The 20,366-nt window shown below is 45.7% G+C and overlaps 1 protein-coding gene across 1 annotated transcript in view; it reads right to left on the reverse strand.

Annotated features, from left to right (window-relative positions):
• The window catches only part of LOC109887301 (vascular endothelial growth factor receptor 3-like), a 225,244-nt gene that overhangs the window by 59,172 nt on the left and 145,706 nt on the right, over window positions 1–20,366 (reverse strand).

Genomic DNA, 20,366 nt, shown 5'->3' on the forward strand with positions numbered 1-20,366 from the left:
TGCTTGACAGATTTTTAGGTAAAAAAATGTGTAGAATTTAAAACATTTTCAAAGCACAAAGAAACCCTCAGAGGATGACGGAGCGATAGATTCATCCCAACGTGGTCCTCGGTGTAGAACAGAACAGGACTAAAGAAATAGCACACATTTGGGGAACCATCCAATGTTCCAGAGCTTTCCATACGTTTACATGGTCGGTCATTTACCCTGACTCTCTCATCCACTTACAGTAAAGACCACCACACATCACAGTCATTGCTGGTAACTTTCCTCAATAAATCAGCTATCAGAAAACCATCCAACGTATCCTTTGACCAGGGCCCAAACGGCACCCTGTTTCCCTACGTAGTGCACTATGTGATCAAAAGGAGGGCACTACATAGGGAATAGGGTGCTGTTTGGGACGCAGTTCTTGTTTCAGTGATTGCCATGCATAGTGTGCTGTGGTGGTGGAGAAAACAGAAGCACACCAACATCAAACAGGACACCTACGAGACCATCATCTACGAGACAATCATCTACGAGACCATCATCTACGAGACCATCATCTACGAGACAATCATCTACGAGACAATCATCTACGAGACCATCATCTACGAGACCATCATCTACGAGACAATCATCTACGAGACCATCATCTACGAGACCATCATCTACGAGACAATCATCTACGAGACCATCATCTACGAGACAATCATCTACGAGACCATCATCTACGAGACCATCATCTACGAGACAATCATCTACGAGACAATCATCTACGAGACAATCATCTACGACACAATCATCTACGAGACAATCATCTACGAGACAATCATCTACGAGACAGTCATCTACGAGACAGTCATCTACGAGACAATCATCTACGAGATAATCATCTACGAGTCAATCATCTACGAGACAATCATCTACGAGACAATCATCTACGAGACCATCATCTACGGGATAATCATCTACGAGTCAATCATCTACGACACAATCATCTATGAGACAATCATCTATGAGACACATCTATGAGACAATCATCTACGAGACACATCATCTATGAGACACATCTATGAGACAATCATCTATGAGACACATCATCTATGAGACACACAGGGTATATGGTGCCCTTTGTGTCCTTGTCGAAGGATATGTTGAATGGTTCACTGATGACACACCCTCAGCGATACATGTGAACCACGAGCGGAGCGAAGCGCCTCACATTCAAAGGCGAGACAATTTTTCTACTGTGTAAATGATAAGCAATGAAATGCAGCATTTGTATCATAACCTAAATGTGTGGAAACTAACCGCAGCTCCAATGAGACATGAAATTAGAAACGCTATTATGAGTCCTTTGGAGGGAAAAACGGGGCGCGTTTGTAATGTGTACGAAGCACAGAAAACAATCGGATTCATTACCAACGACTGAGGTCTGTCCCCCTAAAGATAGCCCGGTGTTACCTTGTGAAGTACGCTGGTGTTGTGACTGGCATGATATAGGCCTACGTTACAGGGTTTCTGTTGTCTCTTTTGGTACCATTTTCACAAGTATGTGGTCAAATGTCACGACTCTTAGTACAAAACTCATAACAGATGATCAAAAAGGCTGTGTTTAAAAAAAAAAAAAAAAAAAAAATATAAACTTTTAAGCACATTTTCAGTTGACTAAAGTACAACACACAAAAACAATCACACATTCACATTTTCACCAGAATCTAATCGGTGTTTCATCTGGAAATATCTTTCATATTAGGTAATTGCTTTTCACAAGGCAATGCTCACAATACTTTTCATTTCATCTCATTCTATATTGAGATAGAGGGAGAGTAAGAGAGACAGCAAGAGGGCGAGTAAGAGAGACAGCAAGAGGGAGAGGAAGAGAGACAGCAAGAGGGAGAGGAAGAGAGACAGCGAGAGGGAGAGGAAGAGAGACAGCAAGAGGGAGAGGAAGAGAGACAGCAAGAGGGAGAGGAAGAGAGACAGCAAGAGGGAGAGGAAGAGAGACAGCAAGAGGGTGAGGAAGAGAGACAGCAAGAGGGAGAGGAAGAGAGACAGCAAGAGGGAGAGGAAGAGAGACAGCAAGAGGGAGAGGAAGAGAGACAGCAAGAGGGTGAGTAAGAGAGACAGCAAGAGGGAGAGTAAGAAACCCGAGAGCTCCTGGGCAAGGAACCTGTCAGAGAGGTGGGTATGGGTCCTGTCTGAGAGGTGGGTATGGGTCCTGTCAGAGAGGTGGGTATGGGTCCTGTCAGAGAGGTGGGTATGGGTCCTGTCAGAGAGGTGGGTATGAGTCCTGTCAGAGAGGTGGGTATGGGTCCTGTCAGAGAGGTTGGTATGGGTCCTGTCAGAGTGGTGGGTATGGGTCCTGTCAGAGAGGTGGGTATGGGTCCTGTCAGAGAGGTGGGTATGGGTCCTGTCAGAGAGGTGGGTATGGGTCCTGTCAGAGAGGTGGGTATGGGTCCTGTCTGAGAGGTGGGCATGGGTCCTGTCAGAGAGGTGGGTATGGGTCCTGTCTGAGAGGTGGGTATGGGTCCTGTCAGAGAGGTGGGTATGGGTCCTGTCAAAGAGGTGGGTATGGGTCCTGTCAGAGAGGTGGGTATGGGTCCTGTCAGAGAGGTGGGTATGGGTCCTGTCTGAGAGGTGGGCATGGGTCCTGTCAGAGAAGTGGGTATGGGTCCTGTCTGAGAGGTGGGTATGGGTCCTGTCAGAGAGGTGGGTATGGGTCCTGTCAGAGAGGTGGGTATGGGTCCTGTCAGAGAGGTGGGTATGGGTCCTGTCAGGGAGGTGGGTATTGGTCCTGTCAGAGAGGTGGGTATGGGTCCTGTCAGAGAGGTGGGTATGGGTCCTGTCAGAGAGGTGGGTATTGGTCCTGTCAGAGAGGTGGGTATGGGTCCTGTCAGAGAGGTGGGTATGGGTCCTGTCAGAGAGGTGGGTATGGGTCCTGTCAGAGAGGTGGGTATGGGTCCTGTCAGAGAGGTGGGTATGGGTCCTGTCAGAGAGGTGGGTATGGGTCCTGTCAGAGAGGTGGGTATGGGTCCTGTCAGAGAGGTGGGTATGGGTCCTGTCAGAGAGGTGGGTATGGGTCCTGTCAGAGAGGTTGGTATGGGTCCTGTCAGAGTGGTGGTATGGGTCCTGTCAGAGAGGTGGGTATGGGTCCTGTCAGAGAGGTGGGTATGGGTCCTGTCTGAGAGGTGGGCATGGGTCCTGTCAGAGAGGTGGGTATGGGTCCTGTCTGAGAGGTGGGTATGGGTCCTGTCAGAGAGGTAGGTATGGGTCCTGTCAGAGAGGTGGGTATGGGTCCTGTCAGAGAGGTGGGTATGGGTCCTGTCAGAGAGGTGGGTATGGGTCCTGTCAGAGAGGTGGGTATGGGTCCTGTCAGAGAGGTGGGTATGGGTCCTGTCAGAGAGGTGGGTATGGGTCCTGTCAGAGAGGTGGGTATGGGTCCTGTCAGAGAGGTGGGTATGGGTCCTGTCAGAGAGGTGGGTATGGGTCCTGTCAGAGAGGTGGGTATGGGTCCTGTCAGAGAGGTGGGTATGGGTCCTGTCAGAGAGGTAGACAGCAGAGAGAGGGAGGTAGACAGCAGAGAGAGGGAGGTAGACAGCAGAGAGAGGGAGGTAGACAGCAGAGAGAGGGAGGCAGACAACACAGAGGACCATGTGCTAAACCGAGGTCTTACCATGGCAGAGGCTGCAGATTAGTTCTCCTCAATCTGAAAAGATTGACTGTTAATTCTTTCATGAGAACATTTCGCCAAGAAAAACGTCTGCAGGATATTCACCATGCTTCACTATTCCATTTACAGTCAATTACATATGTGATCTGTTTCAAGAACTAAGGCGTATGTCGCAGGCCACTACTTCACAGGAGCGTTTTTAAATGTTTAAATGTTTTCTTTGGCCTTCTAGAACATATGAACTTTCATGTGCCTTAATAACAAAGTTAAATGCCGTCTGTAAATATGAATAACATTGTTAAATGACGAGTTTAGCCAATGGAAAAATACAGGAACCCTTCCGCTATCCATGATTGGCTGAGATCATTTATGGGCTGGACATGCCGAGAGACAAGTTCTGAGTGGTCTGCCATGCTCTCCTCTCCTCTCCACCACCCCTGCTCCTCTCTCCTCTCCTCTCCTCTCCTCTCCACCCCCCCCTGCTCCTCTCTCCTCTCCTCTCCATCCCCCCTGCTCCTTTCTCCTCTCCTCTCCTCTCCTCTCCTCTCCTCTCCACCCCCCCTGCTCCTCTCTCCTCTCCTCTCCATCCCCCCTGCTCCTTTCTCCTCTCCTCTCCTCTCCTCTCCTCTCCTCTCCTCTCCTCTCCACCCCCCCTGCTCCTCTCTCCTCTCCTCTCCATCCCCCTGCTCCTCTCCTCTCCATCCCCCCTGCTCCTCTCCTCTCCTCTCTATCCCCCCTGCTCCTCTCCTCTCCTCTTCACTGATGAAGGGTAAGTAGCAGCAGGTGGCTGACCTATCACTTCTGACCACAGAACATCGGACGTCATTTTCTATCCACTTCTACATGTTGAATGGCCACCATTTGCTAACACACAGCAGAAATGACTACTATCTACCAGCTGATGTTCTAGTGTTCTACTGGCTGATGTTCTACTGTTCTACTATCTACCAGCTGATGTTCTAGTGTTCTCCTGGCTGATGTTACTACTGTTCTACTATCTACCAGCTGATGTTCTACTGGTCTACTGGCTGATGTTACTACTGTTCTACTATCTACCAGCTGATGTTCTACTGGTCTACTGGCTGATGTTACTACTGTTCTACTATCTACCAGCTGATGTTCTACTGGTCTACTGGCTGATGTTCTACTGTTCTACTGGCTGATGTTCTACTGGTCTACTGGCTGATGTTCTACTGTTCTACTGGCTGATGTTCTACTGTTCTACTGGCTGATGTTCTACTGTTCTACTGGCTGATGTTACACTGTTCTACTGGCTGATGTTACTACTGGTCTACTGGCTGATGTTACACTGTTCTACTGGCTGATGTTCTACTGTTCTACTGGCTGATGTTCTACTGTTCTACTGGCTGATGTTACTACTGGTCTACTGGCTGATGTTCTACTGTTCTACTGGCTGATGTTCTACTGTTCTACTGGCTGATGTTCTACTGTTCTACTGGCTGATGTTCTACTGTTCTACTGGCTGATGTTACTACTGGTCTACTGGCTGATGTTACTACTGGTCTACTGGCTGATGTTACACTGTTCTACTGGCTGATGTTCTACTGTTCTACTGGCTGATGTTCTACTGTTCTACTGGCTGATGTTACTACTGGTCTACTGGCTGATGTTCTACTGTTCTACTGGCTGATGTTCTACTGTTCTACTGGCTGATGTTCTACTGTTCTACTGGCTGATGTTCTACTGTTCTACTGGCTGATGTTACTACTGGTCTACTGGCTGATGTTACTACTGTTCTACTGGCTGATGTTCTACTGTTCTACTGGCTGATGTTCTACTGTTCTACTGGCTGATGTTCTACTGTTCTACTGGCTGATGTTCTACTGTTCTACTGGCTGATGTTCTACTGTTCTACTGGCTGATGTTCTACTGGCTGATGTTACTACTGTTCAACTGGCTGATGTTCCACTGTTCTACTGGCTGATGTTACTACTGTTCTACTGTCTGATGTTACTACTGTTCTACTGTCTGATGTTACTACTGTTTTACTGGCTGATGTTCTACTGTTCTACTGGCTGATGTTACTACTGTTCTACTGGCTGATGTTCTACTGTTCTACTGGCTGATGTTCCACTGTTCTACTGGCTGATGTTACTACTGTTCTACTGTCTGATGTTACTACTGTTCTACTGGCTGATGTTCTACTGTTCTACTGGCTGATGTTACTACTGGTCTACTGGCTGATGTTCTACTGGCTGATGTTACTACTGTTCTACTGGCTGATGTTCTACTGTTCTACTGGCTGATGTTCTACTGTTCTACTGGCTGATGTTCTACTGGCTGATGTTACTACTGTTCTACTGGCTGATGTTCTACTGGCTGATGTTCTACTGTTTTACTGGCTGATGTTCTACTGGTCTACTGGCTGATGTTCTACTGTTCTACTGGCTGATGTTACTACTGTTCTACTGGCTGATGTTCTACTGTTCAACTGGCTGATGTTCTACTGTTCAACTGGCTGATGTTCTACTGTTCTACTGGCTGATGTTACTACTGTTCTACTGGCTGATGTTCTACTGGCTGATGTTCTACTGGCTGATGTTACTACTGTTCAACTGGCTGATGTTCTACTGTTCTACTGGCTGATGTTACTACTGTTCTACTGGCTGATGTTACTACTGTTCTACTGGCTGATGTTCTACTGTTCTACTGGCTGATGTTCTACTGTTCTACTGGCTGATGTTCTACTGTTCTACTGGCTGATGTTCTACTGTTCTACTGGCTGATGTTCTACTGTTCTACTGGCTGATGTTCTACTGGCTGATGTTACTACTATTCTACTGGCTGATGTTCTACTGTTCTACTGGCTGATGTTCTACTGTTCTACTGGCTGATGTTCTACTGTTCTACTGGCTGATGTTCTACTGTTCTACTGGCTGATGTTCTACTGTTCTACTGGCTGATGTTCTACTGGCTGATGTTACTACTATTCTACTGGCTGATGTTCTACTGGCTGATGTTCTACTGGCTGATGTTCTACTGTTCTACTGGCTGATGTTCTACTGGTCTACTGGCTGATGTTACACTGTTCTACTGGCTGATGTTCTACTGTTCTACTGGCTGATGTTACTACTGTTCTACTGGCTGATGTTACTACTGGTCTACTGGCTGATGTTCTACTGTTCTACTGGCTGATGTTCTACTGTTCTACTGGCTGATGTTCTACTGTTCTACTGGCTGATGTTCTACTGTTCTACTGGCTGATGTTACTACTGGTCTACTGGCTGATGTTACTACTGTTCTACTGGCTGATGTTCTACTGTTCTACTGGCTGATGTTCTACTGTTCTACTGGCTGATGTTCTACTGTTCTACTGGCTGATGTTCTACTGTTCTACTGGCTGATGTTCTACTGTTCTACTGGCTGATGTTACTACTGTTCTACTGGCTGATGTTACTACTGTTCTACTGGCTGATGTTCTACTGTTCTACTGGCTGATGTTCTACTGGCTGATGTTACTACTGTTCTACTATCTACTGGCTGTTGATACTACTGTTCTACTGGCTGATGTTCTACTGTTCTACTGGCTGATGTTACTACAGGTCTACTGACTGATGTTCTACTGTCTACTGGCTGATGTTCTACTGTTCTACTGGCTGATGTTCTACTGGCTGATGTTACTACTGTTCAACTGGCTGATGTTCCACTGTTCTACTGGCTGATGTTACTACTGTTCTACTGTCTGATGTTACTACTGGTCTACTGGCTGATGTTCTACTGTTCTACTGGCTGATGTTCTACTGGCTGATGTTACTACTATTCTACTGGCTGATGTTCTACTGGCTGATGTTCTACTGGCTGATGTTACTACTGTTCTACTGGCTGATGTTCTACTGTTCTACTGGCTGATGTTCTACTGTTCTACTGGCTGATGTTCTACTGGCTGATGTTCTACTGGCTGATGTTCTACTGTTCTACTGGCTGATGTTCTACTGTTCTACTGGCTGATGTTCTACTGTTCTACTGGCTGATGTTCTACTGGCTGATGTTCTACTGTTCTACTGGCTGATGTTACTACTGTTCTACTGGCTGATGTTACTACTGTTCTACTGGCTGATGTTCTACTGTTCTACTGGCTGATGTTCTACTGTTCTACTGGCTGATGTTCTACTGTTCTACTGGCTGATGTTCTACTGTCTGATGTTACTACTGTTCTACTGGCTGATGTTCCACTGTTCAACTGGCTGATGTTCTACTGTTCTACTGGCTGATGTTCCACTGTTCTACTGGCTGATGTTACTACTGTTCTACTGGCTGATGTTACTACTGGTCTACTGGCTGATGTTCTACTGTTCTACTGGCTGATGTTCTACTGTTCTACTGGCTGATGTTCTACTGTTCTACTGGCTGATGTTCCACTGTTCTACTGGCTGATGTTACTACTGTTCTACTGGCTGATGTTACTACTGGTCTACTGGCTGATGTTCTACTGTTCTACTGGCTGATGTTACTACTGTTCTACTGGCTGATGTTACTACTGGTCTACTGGCTGATGTTCTACTGTTCTACTGGCTGATGTTCTACTGTTCTACTGGCTGATGTTCTACTGTTCTACTGGCTGATGTTCTACTGTTCTACTGGCTGATGTTCCACTGTTCAACTGGCTGATGTTCTACTGTTCTACTGGCTGATGTTCCACTGTTCTACTGGCTGATGTTACTACTGTTCTACTGGCTGATGTTACTACTGGTCTACTGGCTGATGTTCTACTGTTCTACTGGCTGATGTTCTACTGTTCTACTGGCTGATGTTCCACTGTTCTACTGGCTGATGTTACTACTGTTCTACTGGCTGATGTTACTACTGGTCTACTGGCTGATGTTCTACTGTTCTACTGGCTGATGTTCTACTGTTCTACTGGCTGATGTTCTACTGTTCTACTGGCTGATGTTCTACTGTTCTACTGGCTGATGTTCTACTGGCTGATGTTACTACTATTCTACTGGCTGATGCTCTACTGGCTGATGTTACTACTGTTCTACTGGCTGATGTTCTACTGTTCTACTGGCTGATGTTCTACTGGCTGATGTTACTACTGTTCTACTGGCTGATGTTCTACTGGCTGATGTTCTACTGTTCTACTGGCTGATGTTCTACTGTTCTACTGGCTGATGTTCTACTGTTCTACTGGCTGATGTTACTACTGGTCTACTGGCTGATGTTACTACTGTTCTACTGGCTGATGTTCTACTGTTCTACTGGCTGATGTTCTACTGATCTACTGGCTGATGTTCTACTGTTCTACTGGCTGATGTTCTACTGTTCTACTGGCTGATGTTCTACTGTTCTACTGGCTGATGTTACTACTGTTCTACTGGCTGATGTTACTACTGTTCTACTGGCTGATGTTCTACTGTTCTACTGGCTGATGTTCTACTGGCTGATGTTACTACTGTTCTACTATCTACTGGCTGTTGATACTACTGTTCTACTGGCTGATGTTCTACTGTTCTACTGGCTGATGTTACTACAGGTCTACTGACTGATGTTCTACTGTTCTACTGGCTGATGTTCTACTGTTCTACTGGCTGATGTTCTACTGGCTGATGTTACTACTGTTCAACTGGCTGATGTTCCACTGTTCTACTGGCTGATGTTACTACTGTTCTACTGTCTGATGTTACTACTGGTCTACTGGCTGATGTTCTACTGTTCTACTGGCTGATGTTCTACTGGCTGATGTTACTACTATTCTACTGGCTGATGTTCTACTGGCTGATGTTCTACTGGCTGATGTTACTACTGTTCTACTGGCTGATGTTCTACTGTTCTACTGGCTGATGTTCTACTGTTCTACTGGCTGATGTTCTACTGGCTGATGTTCTACTGGCTGATGTTCTACTGTTCTACTGGCTGATGTTCTACTGTTCTACTGGCTGATGTTCTACTGTTCTACTGGCTGATGTTCTACTGGCTGATGTTCTACTGTTCTACTGGCTGATGTTACTACTGTTCTACTGGCTGATGTTACTACTGTTCTACTGGCTGATGTTCTACTGTTCTACTGGCTGATGTTCTACTGTTCTACTGGCTGATGTTCTACTGTTCTACTGGCTGATGTTCTACTGTCTGATGTTACTACTGTTCTACTGGCTGATGTTCCACTGTTCAACTGGCTGATGTTCTACTGTTCTACTGGCTGATGTTCCACTGTTCTACTGGCTGATGTTACTACTGTTCTACTGGCTGATGTTACTACTGGTCTACTGGCTGATGTTCTACTGTTCTACTGGCTGATGTTCTACTGTTCTACTGGCTGATGTTCTACTGTTCTACTGGCTGATGTTCCACTGTTCTACTGGCTGATGTTACTACTGTTCTACTGGCTGATGTTACTACTGGTCTACTGGCTGATGTTCTACTGTTCTACTGGCTGATGTTCTACTGTTCTACTGGCTGATGTTCTACTGTTCTACTGGCTAAAGTTCTACTGTTCTACTGGCTGATGTTCCACTGTTCAACTGGCTGATGTTCTACTGTTCTACTGGCTGATGTTCCACTGTTCTACTGGCTGATGTTACTACTGTTCTACTGGCTGATTTTACTACTGGTCTACTGGCTGATGTTCTACTGTTCTACTGGCTGATGTTCTACTGTTCTACTGGCTGATGTTCCACTGTTCTACTGGCTGATGTTACTACTGTTCTACTGGCTGATGTTACTACTGGTCTACTGGCTGATGTTCTACTGTTCTACTGGCTGATGTTCTACTGTTCTACTGGCTGATGTTCTACTGTTCTACTGGCTGATGTTCTACTGTTCTAACTGGCTGATGTTCTACTGGCTGATGTTACTACTATTCTACTGGCTGATGCTCTACTGGCTGATGTTACTACTGTTCTACTGGCTGATGTTCTACTGTTCTACTGGCTGATGTTCTACTGGCTGATGTTACTACTGTTCTACTGGCTGATGTTCTACTGGCTGATGTTCTACTGTTCTACTGGCTGATGTTCTACTGTTCTACTGGCTGATGTTCTACTGTTCTACTGGCTGATGTTCTACTGTTCTACTGGCTGATGTTACTACTGTTCTACTGGCTGATGTTCTACTGTTCTACTGGCTGATGTTACTACTGTTCTACTGGCTGATGTTCTAGCTGGCTGATGTTCTACTGTTCTACTGGCTGATGTTCTACTGTTCCTTACTGGCTGATGTTCTAGCTGTTCTACTGGCTGATGTTCTACGTTCTACTGGCTGATGTTACTACTGTTCTACTGGCTGATGTTACTACTGTTCTACTGGCTGATGTTCTACTGTCTACTGGCTGATGTTCTACTGGCTGATGTTACTACTGTTCTACTATCTACTGGCTGTTGATACTACTGTTCTACTGGCTGATGTTCTACTGTTCTACTGGCTGATGTTACTACAGGTCTACTGACTGATGTTACTACTGGTCTACTGGCTGATGTTCTACTGTTCTACTGGCTGATGTTCTACTGGCTGATGTTACTACTATTCTACTGGCTGATGTTCTACTGGCTGAATGTTCTACTGGCTGATGTTACTACTGTTCTACTGGCTGATGTTCTACTGTTCTACTGGCTGATGTTCTACTATGTTCTACTGGCTGATGTTCTACTGGCTGATGTTCTACTGTTCTACTGGCTGATGTTCTAACTGTTCTACTGGCTGATGTTCTACTGTTTCTACTGGCTGATGTTCTACTGGCTGATGTTCTACTGTTCTACTGGCTGATGTTACTACTGTTCTACTGGCTGATGTTACTACTGTTCTACTGGCTGATGTTCTACTGTTCTACTGGCTTGATGTTCTACTGTTCTACTGGCTGATGTTCTACTGTCTACTGGCTGATGTTCTACTGTCTGATGTTACTACTGTTCTACTGGCTGATGTTCCACTGTTCAACTGGCTGATGTTCTACTGTTCTACTGGCTGATGTTCCACTGTTCTACTGTTCTACTGCTGAATGTTACTACTGTTCTACTGGCTGATGTTACTACTGGTCTACTGGCTGATGTTCTACTGTTCTACTGGCTGATGTTCTACTGTTCTACTGGCTGATGTTCTACTGTTCTACTGGCTGATGTTCCACTGTTCTAACTGGCTGATGTTACTACTGTTCTACTGGCTGATGTTACTACTGGTCTACTGGCTGATGTTCTACTGTTCTACTGGCTGATGTTCTACTGTTCTACTGGCTGATGTTCTACTGTTCTACTGGCTGATGTTCTACTGTTCTACTGGCTGATGTTCCACTGTTCAACTGGCTGATGTTCTACTGTTCTACTGGCTGATGTTCCACTGTTCTACTGGCTGATGTTACTACTATTCTACTGGCTGATGTTACTACTGGTCTACTGGCTGATGTTCTACTGTTCTACTGGCTGATGTTCTACTGTTCTACTGGCTGATGTTCCACTGTTCTACTGGCTGATGTTACTACTGTTCTACTGGCTGATGTTACTACTGGTCTACTGGCTGATGTTCTACTGTTCTACTGGCTGATGTTCTACTGTTCTAACTGGCTGATGTTCTACTGTTCTACTGGCTGATGTTCTACTGTTCTACTGGCTGATGTTCTACTGGCTGATGTTACTACTATTCTACTGGCTGATGCTCTACTGGCTGATGTTACTACTGTTCTACTGGCTGATGTTCTACTGTTCTACTGGCTGATGTTCTACTGGCTGATGTTACTACTGTTCTACTGGCTGATGTTCTACTGGCTGATGTTCTACTGTTCTACTGGCTGATGTTCTACTGTTCTACTGGCTGATGTTCTACTGTTCTACTGGCTGATGTTCTACTGTTCTACTGGCTGATGTTACTACTGTTCTACTGGCTGATGTTCTACTGTTCTACTGGCTGATGTTACTACTGTTCTACTGGCTGATGTTCTACTGGCTGATGTTCTACTGTTCTACTGGCTGATGTTCTACTGTTCTACTGGCTGATGTTCTACTGTTCTACTGGCTGATGTTCTACTGTTCTACTGGCTGATGTTACTACTGTTCTACTGGCTGATGTTCTACTGTTCTACTGTCTGATGTTACTACTGTTCTACTGGCTGATGTTCTACTGTTCTACTGGCTGATGTTCTACTGTTCTACTGGCTGATGTTCTACTGTTCTACTGGCTGATGTTCTACTGTTCTACTGGCTGATGTTACTACTATTCTACTGGCTGATGTTCTACTGGTCTACTGGCTGATGTTCTACTGTTCTACTGGCTGATGTTCTACTGTTCTACTGGCTGATGTTCTACTGTTCTACTGTCTGATGTTACTACTGTTCTACTGTCTGATGTTCTACTGTTCTACTGGCTGATGTTCTACTGTTTCTACTGGCTGATGTTCTACTGTTCTACTGGCTGATGTTCTACTGTTCTACTGGCTGATGTTACTACTATTCTACTGGCTGATGTTCTACTGGTCTACTGGCTGATGTTACTACTGTTCTACTGGCTGATGTTCTACTGTTCTACTGGCTGATGTTCTACTGGCTGATGTTACTACTGTTCTACTATCTACTGGCTGTTGATACTACTGTTCTACTGGCTGATGTTCTACTGTTCTACTGGCTGATGTTACTACAGGTCTACTGACTGATGTTCTACTGTTCTACTGGCTGATGTTCTACTGTTCTACTGGCTGATGTTCTACTGGCTGATGTTACTACTGTTCAACTGGCTGATGTTCCACTGTTCTACTGGCTGATGTTACTACTGTTCTACTGTCTGATGTTACTACTGGTCTACTGGCTGATGTTCTACTGTTCTACTGGCTGATGTTCTACTGGCTGATGTTACTACTATTCTACTGGCTGATGTTCTACTGGCTGATGTTCTACTGGCTGATGTTACTACTGTTCTACTGGCTGATGTTCTACTGTTCTACTGGTTGATGTTCTACTGGCTGATGTTCTACTGGCTGATGTTCTACTGTTCTACTGGCTGATGTTCTACTGTTCTACTGGCTGATGTTCTTCTGTTCTACTGGCTGATGTTCTACTGGCTGATGTTCTACTGTTCTACTGGCTGATGTTACTACTGTTCTACTGGCTGATGTTACTACTGTTCTACTGGCTGATGTTCTACTGTTCTACTGGCTGATGTTCTACTGTTCTACTGGCTGATGTTCTACTGTTCTACTGGCTGATGTTCTACTGTCTGATGTTACTACTGTTCTACTGGCTGATGTTCCACTGTTCAACTGGCTGATGTTCTACTGTTCTACTGGCTGATGTTCCACTGTTCTACTGGCTGATGTTACTACTGTTCTACTGGCTGATGTTACTACTGGTCTACTGGCTGATGTTCTACTGTTCTACTGGCTGATGTTCTACTGTTCTACTGGCTGATGTTCTACTGTTCTACTGGCTGATGTTCCACTGTTCTACTGGCTGATGTTACTACTGTTCTACTGGCTGATGTTACTACTGGTCTACTGGCTGATGTTCTACTGTTCTACTGGCTGATGTTCTACTGTTCTACTGGCTGATGTTCTACTGTTCTACTGGCTGATGTTCTACTGTTCTACTGGCTGATGTTACTACTGTTCTACTGGCTGATGTTACTACTGGTCTACTGGCTGATGTTCTACTGTTCTACTGGCTGATGTTCTACTGTTCTACTGGCTGATGTTCTACTGTTCTACTGGCTGATATTCTACTGTTCTACTGGCTGATGTTCTACTGTTCTACTGGCTGATGTTCTACTGGCTGATGTTACTACTATTCTACTGGCTGATGCTCTACTGGCTGATGTTACTACTGTTCTACTGGCTGATGTTCTACTGTTCTACTGGCTGATGTTCTACTGGCTGATGTTACTACTGTTCTACTGGCTGATGTTCTACTGGCTGATGTTCTACTGTTCTACTGGCTGATGTTCTACTGTTCTACTGGCTGATGTTCTACTGTTCTACTGGCTGATGTTCTACTGTTCTACTGGCTGATGTTACTACTGTTCTACTGGCTGATGTTCTACTGTTCTACTGGCTGATGTTACTACTGTTCTACTGGCTGATGTTCTACTGGCTGATGTTCTACTGTTCTACTGGCTGATGTTCTACTGTTCTACTGGCTGATGTTACTAAATCAAATCAATGTTATTTGTCACATACACATGGTTAGCAGATGTTAATGCAAGTGTAGCGAAATGCTTGTGCTTCTAGTTCCGACAATGCAGTAATAACCAACAAGTAATCTAACTAACAATTCTAAAACTATTACCTTATACACACAAGTGTAAAGGGATAAAGAATATGTACATAAAGATATATGAATGAGTGATGGTACAGAGCGGCATAGGCAAGATGCAGTAGATGGTATCGAGTACAGTATATACATATGAGATGAGTATGTAAACAAAGTGGCATAGTTTAAAGTGGCTAGTGATACATGTATTACATAAAGATGCAGTAGATGATATAGAGTACGGTATATACGTAGACATATGAGATGAATAATGTAGGGTATGTAAACATTATATTAAGTAGCATTGTTTAAAGTGGCTAGTGATATATTTTACATAATTTCCCATTATTAAAGTGGCTGGAGTTGAGTCAGTGTGTTGGCAGCAGCCACTCAATGTTAGTGGTGGCTGTTTAACAGTCTGATGGCCTTGAGATAGAAGCTGTTTTTCAGTCTCTCGGACCCAGCTTTGATGCACCTGTACTGACCTAACCTTCTGGATGATAGCAGGGTGAACAGGCAGTGGCTCGGGTGGTTGTTGTCCTTGGTGATCTTTATGGCCTTCCTGTGACATCGGGTGGTGTAGGTGTCCTGGAGGGCAGGTAGTTTGCCCCCGGTGATGCGTTGTGCAGACCTCACTACCCTCTGGAGAGCCTTACAGGATGCTCTCGATTGTGCATCTGTAGAAGTTTGTGAGTGCTTTTGGTGACAAGCCGAATTTCTTCAGCCTCCTGAGGTTGAAGAGGCGCTGCTGCGCCTTCTTCACGATGCTGTCTGTGTGGGTGGACCAATTCAGTTTGTCTGTGATGTGTACGCCGAGGAACTTAAAACTTACTACCCTCTCCACTACTGTTCCATCGATGTGGATAGGGGGGCGTTCCCTCTGCTGTTTCCTGAAGTCCACAATCATCTCCTTAGTTTTGTTTACGTTGAGTGTGAGGTTATTTTCCTGACACCACACTCCGAGGGCCCTCACCTCCTCCCTGTAGGCCGTCTCATCGTTGTTGGTAATCAAGCCTACCACTGTTGTGTCGTCGGCAAACTTGATGATTGAGTTGAAGGCGTGTGTGGCCACGCAGTCGTGGGTGAACAGGGAGTACAGGAGAGGGCTCAGAACGCACCCTTGTGGGGCCCCAGTGTTGAGGATCAGCGGGGTGGAGATGTTGTTATCTACCCTCACCACCTGGGGGCGGCCCGTCAGGAAGTCCAGTACCCAGTTGCACAGGGCAGGGTTCAGACCCAGGGTCTCGAGCTTGATGACGAGTTTGGAGGGTCCTATTGTGTTAAATGCTGAGCTGTAGTCGATGAACAGCATTCTCACATAGGTATTCCTCTTGTCCAGATGGGTTAGGGCAGTGTGCAGTGTGGTTGAGATTGCATCGTCTGTGGACCTATTTGGGCGGTAAGCAAATTGGAGTGGGTCTAGGGTGTCAGGTAGGGTAGAGGTGATATGGTCCTTGACTAGTCTCTCAAAGCACTTCATGATGACGGAAGTGAGTGCTACGGGGCGGTAGTCGTTTAGCTCAGTTACCTTAGCTTTCTTGGGAACAGGAACAATGGTGGCCCTCTTGAAGCATGTGGGAACAGCAGACTGGGATAGGGATTGATTGAATATGTCCGTAAACACACCAGCCAGCTGGTCTGCGCATGCTCTGAGGGCGCGGCTGGGGATGCCGTCTGGCCCTGCAGCCTTGCGAGGGTTAACACGTTTAAATGTTTTACTCACCTCGGCTGCAGTGAAGGAGTCCGCAGGTTTTGGTAGTGGGCCGTGTCAGTGGCACTGTATTGTCCTCAAAGCGGGCAAAAAAGTTATTTAGTCTGCCTGGGAGCAAGACATCCTGGTCCGTGACGGGGCTGGTTTTCTTTTTGTAATCCGTGATTGACTGTAGACCCTGCCACATGCCTCTTGTGTCTGAGCCGTTGAATTGAGATTCTACTTTGTCTCTATACTGACGCTTAGCTTGTTTGATTGCCTTACGGAGGGAATAGCTACACTGTTTGTATTTGGTCATGTTTCCGGTCACCTTGCCCTGATTAAAAGCAGTGGTTCGCACTTTCAGTTTCAAGCGAATGCTGCCATCAATCCACGGTTTCTAGTTTGGGAATGTTTTAATCGTTGCTATGGGAACGACATCTTCAACGCACGTTCTAATGAACTCGCTCACCGAATCAGCGTATTCGTCAATGTTGTTGTCTGACGCAATACGAAACATATCCCAGTCCACGTGATGGAAGCAGTCTTGGAGTGTGGAATCAGATCGGTCGGACCAGTGTTGAACAGACCTGAGCGCGGGAGCTTCTTGTTTTAGTTTCTGTCTGTATGCAGGGAGCAACAAAATGGAGTCGTGGCCAGCTTTTCCGAAAGGAGAACCGGGGAGGGCCTTATATGCGTCGCGGAAGTTAGAATAGCAATGATCCAAGGTTTTGCCAGCCCTGGTTGCGCAATCGATATGCTGATACAATTTAGGGAGTCTTGTTTTCAGATTAGCCTTGTTAAAATCCCCAGCTACAATGAATGCAGCCTCAGGATATGTGGATTCCAGTTTGCAAAGAGTCAAATAAAGTTCGTTCAGAGCCATCGATGTGTCTGCTTGGCGGGGAATATATACGTCTGTGATTATAATTGAAGAGAATTCCCTTGGTAGATAATGCGGTCGACATTTGTTTGTGAGGAATTCTAAATCAGGTGAACAGAAGGACTTGAGTTCCTGTATGTTGTTGTGACCACACCACGTCTCGTTAACCATAAAGCATACGCCCCCCGCCCCTCTTCTTACCAGAAAGCCGCTCTCCCTCTTTCTCTTCTCCCCTCCTCCCCTCCCCTCATTCTCCTTTCCCTTCTTCTCTTCTGTACACTTCTATCACCTCCTCTTCTCCCCTCATTCTCTTCTTACCTCGCCCCTTTCTCTTCTCCCCCCATTCTCTTCTCCCCTCGCCCCTTTCTCTTCTCCCCTCCTCTTCTCCCCCCATTCTCTTCTCCCCTCCTCTTCTCCCCCCATTCTCTTCTCCCCTCTTCTTCTCCCCCCATTCTCTTCTCCCCCCTTTCTCTTCTCCCCTCCTCCCCTCCTCCCCTCCCCTCATTCTCCTTTCCCTTCTTCTCTTCTGTACACTTCTATCACCTCCTCTTCTCCCCTCGCCCCTTTCTCTTCTCCCCTCATTCTCTTCTCCCCTCCCCTCCTCTTCTCCTCTCATTCTCTTCTCCCCTCCCCTCCTCCTCTCCTCTCATTCTCTTCTCCCCTCCTTCTCCTCTCCCATCTTCCCTCCATAACCTCTCCTCTCCATCTCCTCTCCTTTTCAAAAAAAACATTACGATCTGAAATGAAGCCCTAAGGGAGATACATTGAGATGTATGATATTGTTTGTACAGATAGATGCAACATAATTCACTCAGAGGTGGTCACAACAGAATGCCATGGCTGGGAGGGACAGTTCCAGGTTGAGAAGCCTTGTCGCTGTCCCTACAGAACATCCATTATATGGTTCTCCTGGGCTTCTGAAGACTGAGTAAGGATGAGGAAAGCCCTAGGCCCTGATCGCTGATTCAGTGTATCTGTGTGTTGTGTGTGTGTGTGTGTGTGTGTGTGTGTGTGTGTGTGTGTGTGTGTGTGTGTGTGTGTGTGTGTGTGTGTGTGTCAGTGTGTGTGTGTGTGTGTGTGTGTGTGTTTTACCAGAGAAGTGTGTGAGCGCAAGCGCATGCCTACGTGTGTGTTTGTGTCAGTGATTGACAGCTGTGTGTGTGTGTGTGTGTCTCAGTGTGTGTGTCTCAGTGTGAGTGTGTGAGTGTGTGCGTGTGTGCGGGTCTCAGTGTGTGGGTCTCAGTGTGTGTGTGTGTGGGTCTCTGTGTGTGTGTCTCTGTGTGTGTGTGTGTGTTTGTCTCTGTGTATGTGTGTGTCTCTGTGTGTGTGTGTCTCTGTGTGTGTGTGTCTCTGTGTGTGGGTGTCTCTGTGTGTGGGTGTCTCTGTGTGTGTGTGCGTCTCTGTGTGTGTGTGTGAGAGGCACAGAGGACGCCCCAGGGGGTGTGTGGATGGGTGAGAATACCTGTGTCTTTATACATGTGTGTGCCGAGTTGGGCAGTACTTCTGTTACATGTATTTGAAACATGCATTTTAATTACTTCTGAGTATTTAGTAATTTGTATGACACTGGACTGAAATACACTGGACTGAAATACACTGGACTGAAATACACTGGACTGAAATACACTGGACTGAAATACACTGGACTGAAATACACTGGACTGAAATACACTGGACTGAAATACACTGGACTGAAATGCATTGGACTGAAATACACTGGACTGAAATACACTGGACTGAAATACACTGGACTGAAATACACTGGACTGAAATACACTGGACTGAAGATGGAAGGAAGTAAACAAAAAAAGTGTCAAACAAATTAAAATATATGTCAGATTTGAGATTCTTCATAGTAGCCACCCTTTGCCTTGATGACAGCTTTGCACAATCTTGGCATTCTCTCAACCAGGTGCGGAGGTCTGCCTTAATCGACATCCACATCTTCGGCGCTCGGGGAGCAGTGGGTTTACTGCCTTGCTCAGTGGCAGAACAACAGATTTTTATACTCCCGTTGTGGCAGGTAGCCTGTAGTTAGAGCATTGGGTCAGTAACTGAAAGGTTGCTAGTTCGAATCCCAGAGCTGACAAGGTAAATATCTGTCATTCTGCCCCTGAACAAGGCAGTTAACCCACTGTTCCTAGGCTGTCATTGTAAATAATAATTAGTTCTTAACCTACTTGCCTGGTTAAATAAAGGTAAAATAAATCAAATGTTTGCCCATCCCTGTTGTTATGACGTTGGGCTGTGGATAAGGTTTATGACGCCCTCATAAATACCTTTCTTGACTCTACTGAAGGACTCTTGAATAGCCTTTGTTAAACATAGAGAGTCGGGGAACATCAAACGGTGGGGGGGAGGAACCATATTTCGGTAATAGAACCAGTTGAACATATGCGTCAGTTCGGTTGTCATCTGAGACATTGTGACAGGACGACCTAAACGGTATCTGGGAAAGTCTACACATTCTAGTTATCCGATTCACATAGAATTGTTGTGCATTTTAAATGTTTAAATATGACACTATTTGTGAAAAGATTCAATTTCATTTTAGCTTCCAAATGAGAGATTTGGGTTTTCATGAAGTTAGAGCTCTGCTCAATCAGTGGCCCCGCCCCTGTGAAGAGACATGGGTTATAAACTATGAAACACACCCTTCTCCCTCCACTATATAAGCCCTTGACGAAAATGTAACTATCTGTTCCGAGGATGTGAGGACGACGGTCCCACGTTAAAAGGACTAACATATCCACTACAGAACTAAGCTAACCTCAGCGTGAGCTTTGGTTGTGAATGGTATGAACTTTGAACTCTTATTCACTAAAGAAGTGAGACATCCTAGCCGTTGAGCTAGCAACAGCAGGTGTAAACGTGGGCTAGGAAAGGACGGACAACGAACCCAGTCTAACACACAACGAAGATACTACAACGTATCCAATTTACCACCAGAGA

The sequence above is a fragment of the Oncorhynchus kisutch genome, linkage group LG19 (genome assembly GCF_002021735.2).
Source record: "Oncorhynchus kisutch isolate 150728-3 linkage group LG19, Okis_V2, whole genome shotgun sequence".
In the NCBI taxonomy this organism is placed as follows: domain Eukaryota; kingdom Metazoa; phylum Chordata; class Actinopteri; order Salmoniformes; family Salmonidae; genus Oncorhynchus; species Oncorhynchus kisutch.